Source organism: Brassica rapa, chromosome A08 (genome assembly GCF_000309985.2).
Source record: "Brassica rapa cultivar Chiifu-401-42 chromosome A08, CAAS_Brap_v3.01, whole genome shotgun sequence".
NCBI classification, from domain to species: Eukaryota; Viridiplantae; Streptophyta; class Magnoliopsida; order Brassicales; family Brassicaceae; genus Brassica; species Brassica rapa.
The window spans coordinates 9,003,178-9,021,391 of record NC_024802.2 but is presented as its reverse complement, the minus strand read 5'-3'; the positions used below and the strand labels follow the sequence as shown (position 1 = coordinate 9,021,391).

At 28.8% G+C, this 18,214-nt stretch overlaps 1 long non-coding RNA gene across 10 annotated transcripts; it reads right to left on the bottom strand.

The window, feature by feature from the left end:
• Nucleotides 1-12,874: 12,874 nt before the first annotated feature.
• Nucleotides 12,875-15,449, bottom strand: LOC103833837. 10 transcript variants are annotated; one of them, XR_626306.3, is made up of 5 exons: nucleotides 15,046-15,447; nucleotides 14,779-14,967; nucleotides 14,442-14,700; nucleotides 13,977-14,361; nucleotides 12,875-13,877 (listed from the first exon to the last, which is right to left on the bottom strand). It is a non-coding gene; the product is annotated as an uncharacterized LOC103833837 (long non-coding RNA). The 10 variants fall into 10 exon arrangements; XR_626308.3 differs by having other exon boundaries at nucleotides 14,027-14,361; nucleotides 15,046-15,439; XR_004450283.1 differs by having other exon boundaries at nucleotides 14,093-14,361; nucleotides 15,046-15,429.
• Nucleotides 15,450-18,214: the final 2,765 nt, after the last annotated feature.

Below are 18,214 nucleotides of genomic sequence, written 5' to 3'. Positions count from 1 at the left end.
AAACAAACATAAAATCTATTTAGATGATTCATCTAGATGAGCTATCTGGATGAACAAACAAACAGTCACAAAAATATGAATGGATCATCTTGATAGATCATACAAATGAATCATCTGGATGGAGATGAAAGATGCTGAAACGAACAGCCCCTAAAACGGTTGACTTCGATCACCACTTACTATACTAGTTTGTCCGTCTTTGTGTTATGCGTCCTGGGAACATGAACGATCGCGAAAAACATGAAATTTTCTTTGATTCATTGAATTTCTTCAAGATAGAATGCAATACATGCCATTCTTCTGATACCGAAACCATCTTCACCAAATGAGAACAATATGTTGCAAACGTCACATAGAACTATCACAGATTTACATTCCTTATATTCCTTAACGAAGGGGGAGATAAACAACTCAATATATTTCTTGCTCCCATTAAACCGCTGAATCCTTCTAGTGTATGTGTATTGTACCAGCCACTTTCAGAGAATTGATCATGATCCTTCTAAAACCATATGTAAAACATCATCTTTTTATCTTTGGGATGATTCCGGGTTGCTCCCCTGTGCTTTGAGTAATATGTTAATGGGTCCCCATAGGCAGTTTTTTTTTTAATTTGAAAATCCTTCCACATCGTTGATTCTGTCTTAACCAAAAAACAATGGCTCCGAATGGTGAGTACGGTTTGAACGGTACGGGATAAGCGGTTCAACTGCGGGTGAGGTTTTAACAGTTATAAAAACGTATAGATATATGGTATATTTAGAGATTTTTGTTACTGTTAACTGCGGTGCGGAGCGAGACGGTTGTAAACATTCGAAGCCAATATCTCTGAAGTTCCTATCAGTATCATTGAAAATCTTGTCACTTCGCCTTTTCTAATTATACCACAGAATCCATACAAATTGTGCATCTTCTATTTACGGTGTGATCTTCCAAAACAAATAGTCCATATTTGCGAAACCCGACTGTAGAGGAAAACTACCTGAATTATTAGTAAATGTTATATATATATATATAACTAAATTAGCGCGATAACATAAATAAAAAAATATTTTTTATTTATTTACAATTAATTTATTGTAAATAAAGAAAAAAAATCAATTTGATCTATTTTATATAGTATATGATTAAATTTAAATGATGTTAACATATATATATATATATATATATATATATATAACATATTAAAGTATGATTGTCAATTAATATCATATCATCTGTAGCTTTTTATGATAAAAAATTAACTTTGCAGTTTTAATAGTTAAGCAATTTATAATTATTTTTAAAATTGTTTTTAGTTATTCTATATCTAAATAATTGTGTTTGAGAAAAAAACAAAAGTGTAGGATACTTAGCTTACTTAAAATCTTTTCAATCTAAATATGTTAACGAATACGATTTCAAACTGAATTAGAAAATCATAAGAAAATGAAAACCATTAGTCAAAAAAAAAAAAAACGAAAACCAGATCGCACACACATTGGACAATCCTCCGCTAAACATTTGAATGGCTAGCTCCCACTCAAATGTTTAATTTAAAGAATATGCACTAGTAAACTACTCTGTCTTGCATTGCATTGTAGTCTACCTAAATCAAATCCCCCCAATATAACTGAATAAAATATAGGGCAATAACACATGTTTAAGGCTATCAGGAACTTGCAAATCATACATGTATGTAGTATAACATGGGCTTTTGCGAGCCGGCCCACGGAACACGAGACAACTTCATTCCCTGCAAAAACAAGTCACAACATTATCAATTCTTCTTAGCATGTAACTTCATTCAAACTAACGTATGCTCGTCTTGTCCTAAATAGAACTGAAGAATTGCAGTAAAAATATATCATTCAAACAAGTCACCATCGTCGCTCTCTCTCTCCCATTTCCTTTTTCAGGTGAAAATGTAAAAGATTCTTTCGGTGAAGCGGTTCTTACTATCCTACGGTTCTTAACTATCCCATGGGTCCAAGTGACGCCCATCCTGCTGAAAGCCCAATACTGCATGACACTTATTTGCGAGACCCGCTTTCTTTTCGGGCGTAGAAACCTATGACCAAATCCGCCCCGCAGCAATCCTTCACGGACCAGGCCAGCAGTCCAGGTTTCAAATTGTCATCTCTACTTCGACATGAGAATAGTTTTGATAGTTTAAATAAGTATTCTTCTTTAATTGCATTCATCAATTTTATTGCGAGTTAACTTTAGTTAAGTTACCTTTGAATGTGGTTTAACTACAAAGTACAAATCTTAAATATAGTCAAAATTGACTATTCATAGTAAAAATCACCATGAAAGAAACGCAGACCAAACAAAAGAGACAATATAATCAAAACCAGTCCCAAAATGAAATATGATCCATTTCCAGTAAATGGTTCCACCCAATACCAAAAAAACTAAATGGTGACCAAGGGAATGAGTGAAAATAGTTAATTCCTTATCATTCATTACAATTTATACCATTTACAACGAATGTCTATTACGTATAAGTCCTTAATATTTTTGATAAAGGAATATGTTTTCCTCATTTTTTTTATTTTCATTCATTTTGTTCTCATTCCTCGTATTCTTTTGAAAAGTATCAGTTAGATCCTAATATATCTCATTTCATAACTACTTGCGAAAGAACGCCAGAACAACCCGAACACCGGTAACTCAACTATTGCAACAAACCAGAGGTTTGAAGCAAATACTGCACAAACCATATATAAATGCAAACAAGTTAACAGAAAATGTTGGTAATTTTTTTTCCCATAAACTTGTGAATCGATTCAGTTATGAAGTGTTAGCAACAAAAAAATTTTAAAATCTGGATACAAAAGTATTTCTCAGATCTCCACTATCCTTACACAAACCTATATTTGTTTTGCTTAAAATATTTTATTTGTTATAATATAATTAAGCTTGACAATATTTGAATACAAATATCATGTTAATGTTTTTTATTAAAAAAGTGTTAATTTTATAAGTATATAGATACATGTTAAATTAAAGGATCTGAGATAAAACCTTCTGGATTAGAATTTCTTTGACCTTAAATTCATGAAGACTTTTGATCAGAAAAATCATGATGACTTTAACCAACAGAGACACGAACATAAAAGATAATGGAGATGATACAGATGGAAATAATAGTGACGTAAGGCCATCTTCACCAAGACACCGTAACACCAAATTTGGTGTAATTTTATCTCCAACAAAACACTAAAATTGATAATATTTCACCAAATTTGGTATAACACTATGCATTACACAAATTTTTTTTTTTTTTTTGACGTCAAAAGGCTATTCTATTACTCAAACTTGAGGTGGCCTGGATAACCAGACCGGAATAGAACAACCAACAAAGTATAACTCTCTACGGAAAGATCTAGCAGTCTTAGCTAAAAAATCTGCAGTCTGATTATGCGCTCATGGAACGTAAGTGATGTTGAAGTCCGGAAAGCAGATTTGTAGCGTCTCTATTCTCTCCAATTCCGTCGCAAAGCTTGGCCACGCCTGGGGATCCTTAACCATAGCAATCAGTTCCTTACAGTCTGTCCCAAAGCTCTGGCAGGACGAGTGCTGACGAGTGCTGCAGCATATTCTCCATCGCCCACCGCAGTGCTTCTACCTCCGAATGCAAGGCCAATTCCCGTCGAGTGATTTTTTTGTCCCCATAAGCTGAATATTCCCAGAGCTATCTATCCATGTCCATCCACATCCACTGAAGTTAGCTGAAAGAGTCCAAGATCCATCTAATAGACAAATATTTCCCAAACATACGGCTTGGGGTTCCTCATTCATAGTGTCCTGTGTCGCAGCTTGAACCACTTCATTAGCCTCAAACCATGCCTGGCATTCACTCTCAGCATGTCTAACCAGTTCCAGAGGATCTCTATCTATTCCTCTGAAGAGTTTTTCATTTCTAGCCTTCCAAATGAACCATATTATCCAGGGATAAGGATCCCTATCTTGCTCTGGCTCCATGATACTATTTTTCCTCCAGAACAGATAATCCATGTTTGTGTAGACGTTCGATACCGGAAAAATATTTGGGCACGTCGGAGTTGAAGATAAAGATCATACTTGACGGGCTGGTGGGCATTCGAAGATTGCATGTGTGACAGTCACACAAAATCTTTAAAATGCATATGTTTGACTTAATAATATAGTTCAATCATTATCAAATTTTTAATTAAACATAATTATATTGTACTCCCTCCGTTCCTAAAAGATCCATGTTATAGTTTTTTTCACACTTATTAATAAAGAATTTAAAATTGTATTTTCCAATGCATTGTTTCTCTTAATTAACTATTCCCAATAACTTTTAACCAATGAAATTTTATTAAACACAATTTTATTTTTTGAAAAGTATAATTTTTCATTAATTAATATTTTGAAAATGTGAAAAATGTATCTTTTTGAAACAAAATGTTTTTCTAAAAAATGGATCTATAAGGAACAGATGGAGAATTCTTTATATTTTCAAATTATTTTCAAATAATTAAATAAATTTTATTTTTATATTCAAAATAAATCACTAAATGACTATTATCATGTATCACTTACAAATAATAAAGATATAAATAATAATCTAATTGTGATAGTTAAATTATCCGTCAATTACAAATAATAAAAATATAAAATTTTAAAATTAAAATAAATCAAATGATATATTATTACTTTTGGTGTTAAATTTGGTATCATTGTTGGAGATGACAAAAATATTATGATACCAAATCATCAAATTTGATGTAATTTCAACACCAAATTTGGTGTCATTTTTGGAGATACTCTTAGGCAAAGGAACGTGTGGTCCCTAGCATCAACACCATTTGCTCCTAACATCTTTCCTTTAACCAGTATTTAAGCCTACATGGATTATCTCTTCTGGAGGAAGAACGACACTGATGTGCCAGAGCTTGACGGGGATCCTTATCCTTGGATAATTTTGTATATCTGGAAGGCCCGAAATGATAAACTGTTTAGGGAAATAGACAGAGATACTATGGAGCTAGTTAGATATGCTGAAAGTGAATGACATGCTTGGTTTAATGCAAATGAGAGGGTACCGGATACTCCACAAGAGCTTCATAATGAGGAACTCCAAACCATAAGCTTGGATAATATATGTATGGTGGATGGATCATGGACTTCCATGGCACAGTTTAGTGGCTGCGGATGGGTCTGGAAGGATAGCCTGGGACAGACCCAGCTTATGGGAATGTGCAACTTAAGTAGGAGGGAGACTGCTTTGCATTCAGAAGTGGAGGCACTGAGGTGGCCAATGGAGAGCATGTTTCTACATTCCTCGTGTCAGAGCTTTAGAACAGATTGCAAAGACCTAATAGCAATGATACGAGAACCTCAAGCTTGGCCAAGTTTTGCGACTCAATTGGAAGCAATAAAGACGCTCCAGCTATGTTTTCCATAATTCAAGATCTCTCACATCCCACGAACACAAAATGGAATATCTGATTCGTTAGCTAAGTCTGCTAGATCCTTTTATAGGAAGCTTCGTTCCATTGGTTGTTTTATTCTGGTCTGGTTACCCAAACCACCTCAAGTTCTTTGAGTAATAGAATGGCCGTTCGTTGTCAAAAAAGAAATATATATATATGGTTATTTTGTGAATTATAATTTTTATGGTTATAGCATCAAATTCCCTTTTTTTTTAAAGCAAAAGGCTATCCTTTAGATTTGCAATTTGTAACTATGTTTATAGTTTATTTTTATATACCTAATATATGTATTAGGAATCAACATTAGTGAGATACATTTTACTGACTTTTTCATAGTATATTTAATATCTATACTATTAAAAATGAAGGTTTTTTTTAGGTCCCCTTCTATTTTACAAGTATTTACAAAATATGCCACTATCATTTATTGTTAATAGTATTAATTATTTCATTATTTCTGTATGCAACTTTTTTATTCAATTAAATTAACATAAAAACCGATCTTAAACAATTTCCCAACAATATATGCGGCCAGTAATATCTTGCGATATTCTCATGGTTTTATACCATTTAAAACATTTATAGAACACTAGAACTTTTCACCGCGCTACGCGCGGTTTATGCATTTTAATCTGTTCATTTATAATATTTTATTTACTATATAATTTGTTTTGTTTATATTTGTATTTTATTAATATTTAAGAGCTATATATTTTTTTTTTAGTTTTGCTTTGTTTTAGTGTGCCAGCCAAATATATTAATATTATCAAATAAAATTTATATTCTTAAACCAATTAATGGATATCATTACTAACACACTAAATAGAAAAATGAGATTGATGTTCTTTTTTTCTTCTTTTTAGTTGTTGTTTTCCTTTCACTTATACATGGTATATCATTATATTTTGTTGTATTTTTAAAATTTTCATTTAAACATTTGAGTAATGTTTATCAAATTGTTGAAGGAAACTCTTGTTAATGGTGTTACAGTGAATATTATTTTTCTGCACTGTTTTAATTAGTTTTAAATGTCACATATGGTTTATTAATATAAGTTTTAAATTTTATATATTTGGGATTAATACAGTTACAGATATGATTTTCCTTTTCATTTTAATGTTTTTAATTTTGTGAAAATATCTATTTTTCATCATTAAATTTCTATTTATGTTGTATATTTTTCTATTTTATATATAATTAGGTGTAAGTATACACCTACCTTTATTTTTATCTTTCAATTTTAATGGTTTATTTCTTGTATGGTGTATATTTTTCCATTTATATTTTTAAATCTTTACTACTCTCTCCTTTACATTTCATTTGTTGTTCTAGAGTTTAGTTTTTATTTGAAAATAAATGTAGTTTTAAAATTTTAATATAAATTTATTAATATTATATGATATATGATTCTTTATGTTCTCCATTCTATTTTTTGTAGTTGAAATGTGATTAGATGTATAAGTAATGATGTTTTTATTTTTAAAATATAGAAAGTTAAATATTTTTGTAATATGTGTGCACAATTCTGAAAAAACAATCACACTGAAACGGAGAGAGTATATGTATTATATTAAGGTTTTACATATTGTATTCTTCAATTTTTCATTTATGTGCTACTCCACTCTTTTCTATATGTTTAGGTATATAATGAGTGTTGAGTATTGTTGTTTGCGGTTTTGCATTTGGTTTTGTGACTTGCACTTTTTTATAATTGTGATATAATTTTTGTTAGGGGTTTCCTTCTTTTATATATTATAAAATTTATGTTTTACATCCTTACTAATAAAAGGGACCTTTTGAGGCTCCATAGAGCGTCCACATCAGCAAAAAAACTTCTCCCGAAAGATGACACGTGGCATAAAATATAGTTTTACATTTTAATATTACTAATTTTCGAAAATTATAAATAATATGTAAACATACAGCATAAAAAATGGAAAAACTACATTAAAGATATGTAAGATTACCATTTTTCACTTAAAAAAAAAGACGGTTTATCTCCATAATGTAACATTACCGTTTTATAAAAAAAATCCTTACTAATAAAATGGACATTTTAAGGCTCCATAGAGCGTCCACATCAGCAAAAAAACTTCTCCCGAAAGATGACAAGTTGCATAAAATATAGTTTTACATTTTAATTTTACTAATTTTCGAAAATTATAAATAATATGTAAACATACAGCACAAAAAATGGAAAAACTACATTAAAAATATGTAAGATTATCATTTTTCACTTAAAAAAAAGACGGCTTATCTTCATAATGTAACATTACCGTTTTATAAAAAAAACAAAAAACATTCTATATAATTTTGCAAATAATAAATATATGTAAAAATACAACATAAAAAATGGAAATACTACATTATACATATGTAAGATTATCATATTACATTTTTATTTTAAAAAAAATAAAATGTAAACATACAACATAAAAATGGAAAAACTACATTAAACATATGTAAAATTACCATTTTTCACTAAAAAAAAGACGGTTTATCTCCATATATAATTTAGAAAATAATAAATAATATGTAAACATACAACATAAAAATGAAAATAATATATTAAGCATATGTAGTATTACCATTTTACATTTAAAAATAACAATAATATGTAAACATACAACATAAAAAAAATAGAAAAACTACATTAAACATATGTAAGATTACCATTTTCACTAAAAGAAATGGCTTATCTTCATAATGTAACATTACCATTTTATATAAAAAAGAAAAAAAAAAACATAAATATAACTATTTGACTATTTGTCAAAGTTCTTGTATTAAACATTGCCGTTTTACATTAAAAATGGAAAAATACATTAAGATTTAAACATCTATCTTAAAATATAAAATATCGATATTAACTAAATATAAAGTATAAGAAAGAGAAATACTCAATATATAGAAAAATAAATAATAAGTAAATATTATAAATATATAAATATACGAATAATATATACAATAATAAGTAAATGCATAATTTTTAAAAAATGGAAAGAGTACATTAAATATTAAACATCTATCTTAAAATGTAAAATATGGATATTAAGTAAATATAAACTATAAGAAAAAGAAATACACAACTTAAAAACAATGGAAAAAGTATATTAAGATTTAAACATCTATCTTAAAATGTAAAATATAGATATTACCCAAATAGAAAGTATAAGAAAAGAAAATACACAATTTAAAAAAATGGAAGAAGTACATTAGTATTTAAATATCTATCTTAAAATGTAAATCTATCTTAAAATATAAAATTATTAGTAAATAGAAAGTATAAGAAATAGAAATACACAATATAAAGAAAAATAAATCATAAGTAAATATATAATATAAGTAAATACCCAATTTAAAAAACGGAAAATTACATTAAGATTTAAAAATATATCTTAAAATTTAAAATATAGATATTACGTAAATAGAAAGTATAACAAATGGAAATATACAATTTAAAAAAAAAAAGGAAAACGTACATTAAGATTTAAACATCTATCTTAAAATGTAAAATAGAGATATTAAGTAAATAAAAAGTCATGAAGTGGAAATAAACATTAAGCATTAAATATATAATATATGAATTATCAATAAATAATAAGTAGATAATGTAAATATATAATATATGAATTATCTATATAATAATAAGTAAATACACAATTTTTTTTTAAAAATGGAAAAAGTTCATTAAGCATTAAACATCTATCTTAAAATGTAAAATATATAATATAAGTTAATACACAATTTAAAAAAATGGAAAAAGTACATTAAGATTTAAATATCTATTTTAAAATATAAAATATAGATATTACGTAAAAAAATTTAAGAAATAGAAATAAACATTTTAAAAAATAGAAAAAGAACATTAAGATTTAAGCATCTATCTTAAAATGTACATCTATCTTAAAATGGTAGTAAATTATATTAAAATGGAAATACCATATTAAACAAAAAAAATAAAAATGTATAGTTTTACATCAAGAAAGTCCCTATAAAACTCATTATAACATCAACATCAACCTCACACTATGATGGATTGGTGAGTCTAACGTGAAGACAAAAATATCAATATTTGATTTTCAAGATAAGAAATTCAGCTTTTATTTAGTTACTCAATATATAATATCTTAAAATATTTTTTAAAAATATACATAATTTATATATATATATTAATCTTCCAAACTTAAACTATTATATTATATCTGAATAATGTTTTAAATAAAAATAATTTCTGATTTAAAAAAAAATAAAAACAACAAATGGTTATTTTCAAATAATGAATGTAATTTACATTATACTATTATTTAACAAGTATTAGATACGTTTTGATATATCATTATTTTCTATTTCCAGAAAACAATAAATTGTTAAACATCAATATCATCTAGGTTAAGTATACGAACATCACAAATTCAAACATCACAAAAAATATTTACATAAACAATATTCAAAAGAATAGTTATATACTTAATATTTGAAAATCAAAGATATTTTTGCTAAAATTGTATTTACATGGCCAAGGAGATCGACCATCTTTTTACGGATCAATCGATTATTGAGCATGTGGTCGATCCAAAAATATTCTACAGTTTAATTAAATATCTAAAACATTTATTCCAACACTCAACATATAGTTTTGCTAAATATGATAAATAGATAGCTAACAAAATTACAAAAACATATTTAAATAGTAAAAAATATGTTAATTAAACGTGTTAAAGTTTAAAAACAAATTTTAATTATGACATGTATCTTAACATTTATATAAATATATATCATAACCTAAATATAAATGATTTAACAATTTAAATTAGAAAAAATAAAAAATCCCGGACGTAGCCCGGGTTAATCCCTAGTTCTTTTAAAACAAAACTGTAGGTTTAAACAATAAAAAATATGATAACAGTTGTTATTTCTTCAATTGATGAATTTTATTTTTTCTTTGTTGTGTCTCATGCTACATTTGTCTAATTTTATCACAATTATTTTCCATAATTGATGTTAATTGTACATTTCTACACTATTTTACATAGGAGAAAAAAATAATATTTTAATAGTGTCTGAAATCTTTTTATCCAAAACACTTATATATTAATCCAATATAAAGATAATAATTTGATTTTTTTTGTGTTAGTTAAAAATCTTTAATCTTCATAAACTCGGAAAATGAGCTGTTTTTAAGTTTACGTTTTTTTAATTATCCATATCACAAAAATAAAAATTAATAGATAATATTAGTTTGGTAATAAATTTGAAGTTATTTTTAGCTAACATGTTGCTATTTATTTATTATAATTTTCAACAGATTAACTGCATATGTTTTGTATATTATTTGAATTTCAAAAATTGTTTGTTTCATCCACTTCTTTGTGGTCAATTAAACTAATAATTCCATTTAGGTTTCCTTACTATATCGGTTCCATATAATGTAAAGCATAGAGATATGTGCATCACACTATTTGCAAACCAGGATGTAAGTGATCACTTATAAAACTGGTTTTCAATAGAACAATAGAAGACGGATACAGCATTTAGGATAGATTGAATTTGTAAGATCTAACTCGTAACATCATATAAATTAGTCAAAAAAATATCATGTAAATTAGACTGACCCAGGAAAAAATATATTTCAAATGTGTTTGATACTGATGAAAGCATTATTTAATAATTTGACATAAAAAGTTACAGTGTCATATATTGAATGATTCTAATTTTTTTATTGCAATATATGAAAAAGAATATCTTTTTGGGCCTATTACCATGCTATACTATAATGAATAGATGTTAATCATGCATGTAACATAAAAGGAACCAAAACTAAGTAGTAACTTATATCCGTTCCTATGAGATAACCTCTATACCATGACCGATCATCATAGTTAGATCGATAAAAAAAAGTCACTTATAATATTTAGGCATATATTTATATCTACACAACTTAAAAATGTTATATAGAAATGTGTGAGTGAGTATATAGAAAGTATATACATAACATTTTTCTATAGCTAATATGTTTGAGAGAAGTATCAAGCTGCTGTTTCAGATTATGTTGATGTTTATCTCCCAAATAATGCATGTAATAAATCCATACCATCTTCCTTTACACATGTATGATTATTTACACATGTATAATTATTTTTATTAATTAAGATTATTATAGTTATATTAAAGTATACACAATATTTATGTAGTGTATCCGTGTTTTAGGAATATCATCTGTAGGGAAAATTATTCTGAAGTAAAAATAAAACTATATTTAAATTTTGAAATTTTCATTTCCAATAATAAATTGTATAGTTATGAGAAATTGTGCACTTCAAAATTTAAGTGACATATAACTATTCAAAAATATTCTTAACATTTTAACCAAAACAAATTATACAAAATATACAACCTGGGCATTTTAACCTGGACCCGAAGACCCGAACCGGAACCGACCCAAAAATATCCGACCCGGATCCGGACCAAAAATTTATAAGTACCTTTTGGGTCTAATTTTTTGTACCCGAATGGACTTGGAACCGTAAGGAACCGACCCGAATAGACCCGGACCCGAAAAGAACCGATCCGAATAGACCTGACCCGATAAGAACCGATTTGTATCCGACTTAAAAACATGTATATCTAAAAGTATAATGTTTTTGTGTTCTATTTTATATATATTATTTTATGATTTAGTTGAAATATCTTTTGTTAACAACATTTGTTATTATTTTGTAATATTGTTTAAGTAATATGAAGCTTTAAAATGTAAACTTTAGAGTTTAAAAATGTTTTATGTTAATTATTAATAGTTTCATTTAGGTTATTTTGTAAAATTTTAGATATATATGTCAAATATTAAATAAATTTGATAGAATTGGGTATGTCATGTCTTTTTTAGATCTTAAGTACCCGAACCCGATCCGGACCCGATGTGGACCCGAAAAATTATGGGTATTTTATGGGTATTTTAATTATAGACCCGAACCAACCCGGATCCGAGAAGAACCGACCCGAACCGAAAATTTCTAAGTACCTATTGGGTCTAAATATTTAGGACCCAAAAAACCCGGACCGAAAGGAACCGGCCCGAACCCGACCCGAAGATCCGAACGCACAGGCCTAATTTAAGTCATAATTTTGTAGACTAAATTCCAAGTAAATTTTCTTTTTTTTTATTAGGATATTTGTAATCATAGAAAATATGTATTCTCACATGATAAATTGAATCCAAAATTGACCAAAATATTATTTTCTAAAACCAGTTTATGAGAGCACATTACAAATGAAAAATAAAACACAAACCAAATATAAAATAAACTTTGAAAACAACCACCCAAAACTTGATATATCATATAAACAATATTTAAACAGACTTGGAATCAAGTAATAAACAATTTTATTATTTTAACCATGTGATGACCCAAAAAAAAACAGATATATGAACACTGTGATGACGTAAAAATATATATGTAAATGTACAGAGTCTTCAGAACAAATTTAGATTAAGAGATTAAAGTTAATAATAGTATAAACACTCGTTTCACTTTTTTTTGACAAAATAAACACTCAATTCACAAAACAAAGATATGAGTTTTAGCCTTTTAGGATATGAAATCTGAACATATATCTAGAAGGGAAGAAGCATCAAACGGACATGAAAGGATCGCGGATCTTTGAGTACATCAAACCCATGTGACGGGTCTCCAGACTCTCCACCACTACCACCACCATCACCACCGCTTTGTGATGCGATCCTTGAAATTTTCCTTCAGCTTATTCTTCTCAAAGATATACTGCTTCTCTGCCTCAGCCTTGGTTAACCTCTGTATCAGATAGTTACTTGCACATTCTTCTTCAAACCTATCCATTTTCGTAGTAGAATCTTTACAACCTCTCAGCCCCCGTTATGCTTTGTTAGCTTTAAGTTGTAACATGTCTGCATCTGCTAGCTTCAGCCTCGCGATTCTCTCTAGATCATCCATTAATTAAGTTTCTTCGTATGTCTCTATGTCTTCAGCTCTGGTACTTCTTTGGTTTTGTCTTCGAGTTCCTGAACATCTTATCTTCTCCTCAGACACCGTTTTCATTTTACTCTGACTCACACATGCAACAAAACGCAGCGTCTAACTTGACCACTTCAGAAACAGGGTAATGAAAAGGGATAGACTAAACAGACAAAGTAATATTCAGATCCGATTCTCTCAAACCTGATAGCCACGTAGACCCTGCTGCCTTCTCCGCCACGAGTGTGACACTGGCGGTCGAGAAACACTTTGCTGTTGTGTAGCAACCTCTCAATAGATTCATCCAGAGCCACCATTTCCTACATTGGAGAGTTTTCCTGTCTGCGCCATCAATCTATACATCCGTGTGAATATGCTTGACTGAACGGTCGCAGGTATCCTGATACACCTTCTTCATTCTCAAAGCTCTTCGCACCGTCTAAGTCGATCATGGTAACAGAAAGAGTTAAAAACGGACAATAGTAATATTCATTCATAAATAAACAAAATAACCATACACTTTCAATCAGTATTTTACATTGGAAAACATTACTATTAATTTGCCAGCTGTTGTTTCTACCAACCCACCGTAAATCTTCTCAAGAAGCTTCTGACAATTACATAAAGTTTCGTAGTCGTACATTGTGGACCTACATTTAGTCGAGAAATTAAATCTATGATTCTCGATCACAGTTTGGTTCACATTGTTGAAACACATTCTAACCAAACCCAACAGCTCAGAAGTGCCACTGCATGACCGATACATAGCAAAGTTTCTTTGTTTTGTACGCCTGTTCATTGAGAAATAAAAAAGCTCGGATTAATAATAGACCTTGTATAGTCAAGGCTCCTTGATCTCTTTAAAGTGATTGCATATGTAGATACTAATAAAAAGAGTTCTCGACAATGCCCATTGCAGAGACCTGTAACCATCACAATAAAATAAGGCACTTTGATTTTGTAAATGAGTGAAACATTATTTAGTGAATAATGCAAGCAGAACCTTATTACTTGTTGGTCCTCAGGAAGGGGTTTTGCATTTTTGATTGATTAAGAAGAAGCCCCTGACCTATCGATCTTATTTATGGTGGACACTACACAAATCCCTTTGCCGTTGATGCAATCGCAGCCACAAACGATCTCTGGATCCAGTTCAGCATTATACAAAAATATCAGGTTGCTCTTATTCCGCCTCTGTCTTATCTCCTCATACTTCCAAGTCCAATGTTCCCGGGACGAAATCTTTTACACCTTCCCCTCATCTGAATACAATATGTGTGAAAGAGAAAAGAGTCAAAAACTCAAAAAGAATAAATGATCTCATGTGTAATCACACTCACAATAGAGGTTCCTGAACCCACAGTTAGCTTCAAAATCTTCATATAAGTGGGACTTTGATCAGCAACTTTGTAGATGTTCTTGATTTTCCTCGCATATTAATTCCTGAGGATGTAAGTGGTTGTCGGTTTGATGTGAGGTTGGTATCGTGGAGCCCGATTTGATGATCTGAAGCTTTGCATCACTGTTCACTGTCGCAAAGGATTTGAATTATTGTTTTAAAATATTGAATCTGATGGCAACTAAGATTTAGAAATCAGAACTCATACCAGCTCTTCAATAAGAACCAGGGTGTTTCCACCCTCCAAGTGGATTACGGGAACTTAGATCCATCTCAGATTACCTGAGATGTCGCCAGGAAAACAGAGAAAATGGAGAATTGCTGTTGAATTTTTCCGATCGCATCGCCAGAGAAACAGAGGGAGTTGGAGCGATCATTTGGAAAGAATAAAGGAGATAATTTAATGAGTAGTAGTGGTGGAGGTGAATTAACTACATGGAAAGGAAGAGTTACAACGTCTTATTTTCTGGATTGAAAAGGAGGTGAAGTTGAGGAGACGCGTGCAGTGAATGGAAAAGTTCTTGCCGTCGGTAAATTTTGGTCTTAGGAAGAGATGGGCTTGCTTTAAGTTGTTAGATTTCAGTTATTATTAGTCCATGGTTTCTTGCAGAAATTTGGCCCGCTATCTTATCTGTGACATGTCAGAAAACTCATTTCTAATAGGATATAACCCTTTTCGTATATTATAGATTATCCTAACAATCTTAAAGAGATAATTTATTGGGAAGAAAAAAATATCTTAAATTATACTTCAACCAGCGAAAACTATACACCTAATAAAAACTCGTATATATTAATCATGGAGCATTACACCAACTATCAAATTGATTAGTAGTGTAAAAATATAGGTTATATTTTTTATTAAACCAACTATCAAATTGATTAGTAGTGTAAAAAATAATATTCTCAATACTTTTCTTAAATAAAAGTTACGGAATTGCCTAATATAATTAACATATATACGACAATAAATGATTATGAATAATATATATTTGATAACAATTTTGTATCCTCTCTCTTTTTGTTTAATTTTATATTATTAAAAAATATATTTTTTCTTATATGTTATATTTTGAATTTTTTAAAACGGTTATAAATTATTAAAAATGTAAAAAGAAGTCCAACACTCAAAATTTTGTGATCAATGGTTTCACTTTTTTTTTCTGTTCAAACAAGATACAAATATCAATGCTTTTATTAATAGAGATTCATATTATATATATATAGATATATATATATATATATATATATATATATATATCATTTAAATTAAATTATATACTATATAAAATATATAAAATATGTTAATTTCAAAATTTGCATTGAAAATGATTGAGATCTTAATATTTTAATTTTGTAACTTTGTATTGATAAATCTCACATTAAAAGTTTTGTGATTATCTGTTTAATTTTTTTGTTATAGTAAATATACAAATGTTAGTAAAATCATATGAGTAAAAAGTGTCAATAATAAATATTTATATTAAAATATACTACATCTATATCTATGTCAATATCATTAAATTTTAATTATATACCATATAAAGTAAATAAAATGATTGTTTTGATTTTTATACCAAAAACATGATTTAAAATAAACAAATAGTACTGGTTTGATTTATGTGATTACTCTAATGTATATACCTTTATGTATACATATTATTTTTTAAATACGTGGTTTCTAATATGTTATTTGATCCTGACAATCCTAGAAATACACTTCTTCAAATCAAAGTGATTTTTAATATTGAAAGTACTATATATATACATATATTATTTCATTCTGATTAAATATTTTAGTCTTGATTTTTATTCCTAAAAACTTCTAATGAAATATCATGACAAGATTCAATCACCTCCTTTTGAGTTTGTTCGCAGAAAGAGAGATTTGATCATTCGTCTAATATTTGTTTCTTCCTAATACCCTCTCTAGCTATTGTAATTGTAAGAATGAGAGATTTGAACTATTTAATATAAGTTTTGTGGTTTATCATTTAATAAATCAAACAGTTGTTACTTTATACATAGTTTACATATACTAAAATGGTAAAGTATTATATTTTTTTTATCGGTATTCTCTTAAATAACTAAATTTCAAAAGTGTAGGTTAATAAAATAAGTAATTTATTTTATTGTTCTAGAATTAGACGGTTTTTAGACCGAACTGGTGAATATATACTAGACATACATTTATATTTCGAGTATACACTTATATTATATAACAGCTTGATATATTAGATTTTAACACTAACCTCTGAATAGAGTTTACCGGTGATTTTCTTCAAAAGTTTAATTATCATATATGTATCTGAAGTGAAACTAATTTTTACAGATGTTCATCTTTCACTTATGTAATTCACTGAATTCACAGAAAAAATATAAAAAGAAACAAAATTCATATAAGTGAAACAGAAACAAGAACGAAAACACAATTTTATAGAAGTAAAAATGAAATAACTTATTAAGAGTTAATATTAAGCAAATTGAGAGCAGAAAATTAATTTTTTTTCGTCATTTTACAATCGATGTTGCCTATATATAGTTTTGTGATTTGTGTCAGTGGTAAAACTTAATTTTCTTTTGTGCATATGAAGTCTTAAAAATAATTAAAATGACATGTAATACGTTAACTCTTCAACAACGATGATACATTTAAGAGACCAATATTTGTATTCGTTATTTTACAATCGATAAAGATTGTAGTGTTGCAAAATGTTAAAACTATTTAATAAAAAATATTAAAATAAAAACTCATTCTGTGCATGCGCGCGGATTATCGTTAATCATTAAAATGTACCACCATAGTATGATGTTCAAAAAAGTAACAAGTATGGAATAAGTTTTCTTTAAAAAATAAAAACTAGCCCAAATCTTTCAGCAAGAAATGTTCTAGTTTCTTTTTTAAAAAAATTATAATTGTCAGGATAAACTTAAGATATTTTTTAAGAACTCGCAAATGATAATGTCTTTAGCCTCTTAAAAGAAACCGAAGATGATATCTCCAACCCACCCATACGATTGCTCCAAATTTCAATAATCAGAACGCAGTTCCCCAAACAATTTAACAAATTGTTTGTCCATCACCCAATTAAAAGTTCCAACGTCATGTCGGTGATTCACATATCACTCGATGTATTTAAGAAAAAAAGAATGGGTATAGTTTGATCTAGACCTGGGCATTCGGGGTCCCAATCGGGTTTCGGTTTTATCCAATCGGGTTTCGGTTTTTCGGGTTCATCAAAATCAGTCCCATTCGGATTATATGAAAGTTCGGTTCGGGACCGGTTCGGGTTCTATCGGGTTCGGGTCGGGGTTAGTGAATCTTCAAAGAACCGGTACAACCCAATATACTTTCGGGTTCGGGTCCCAATCGGTTT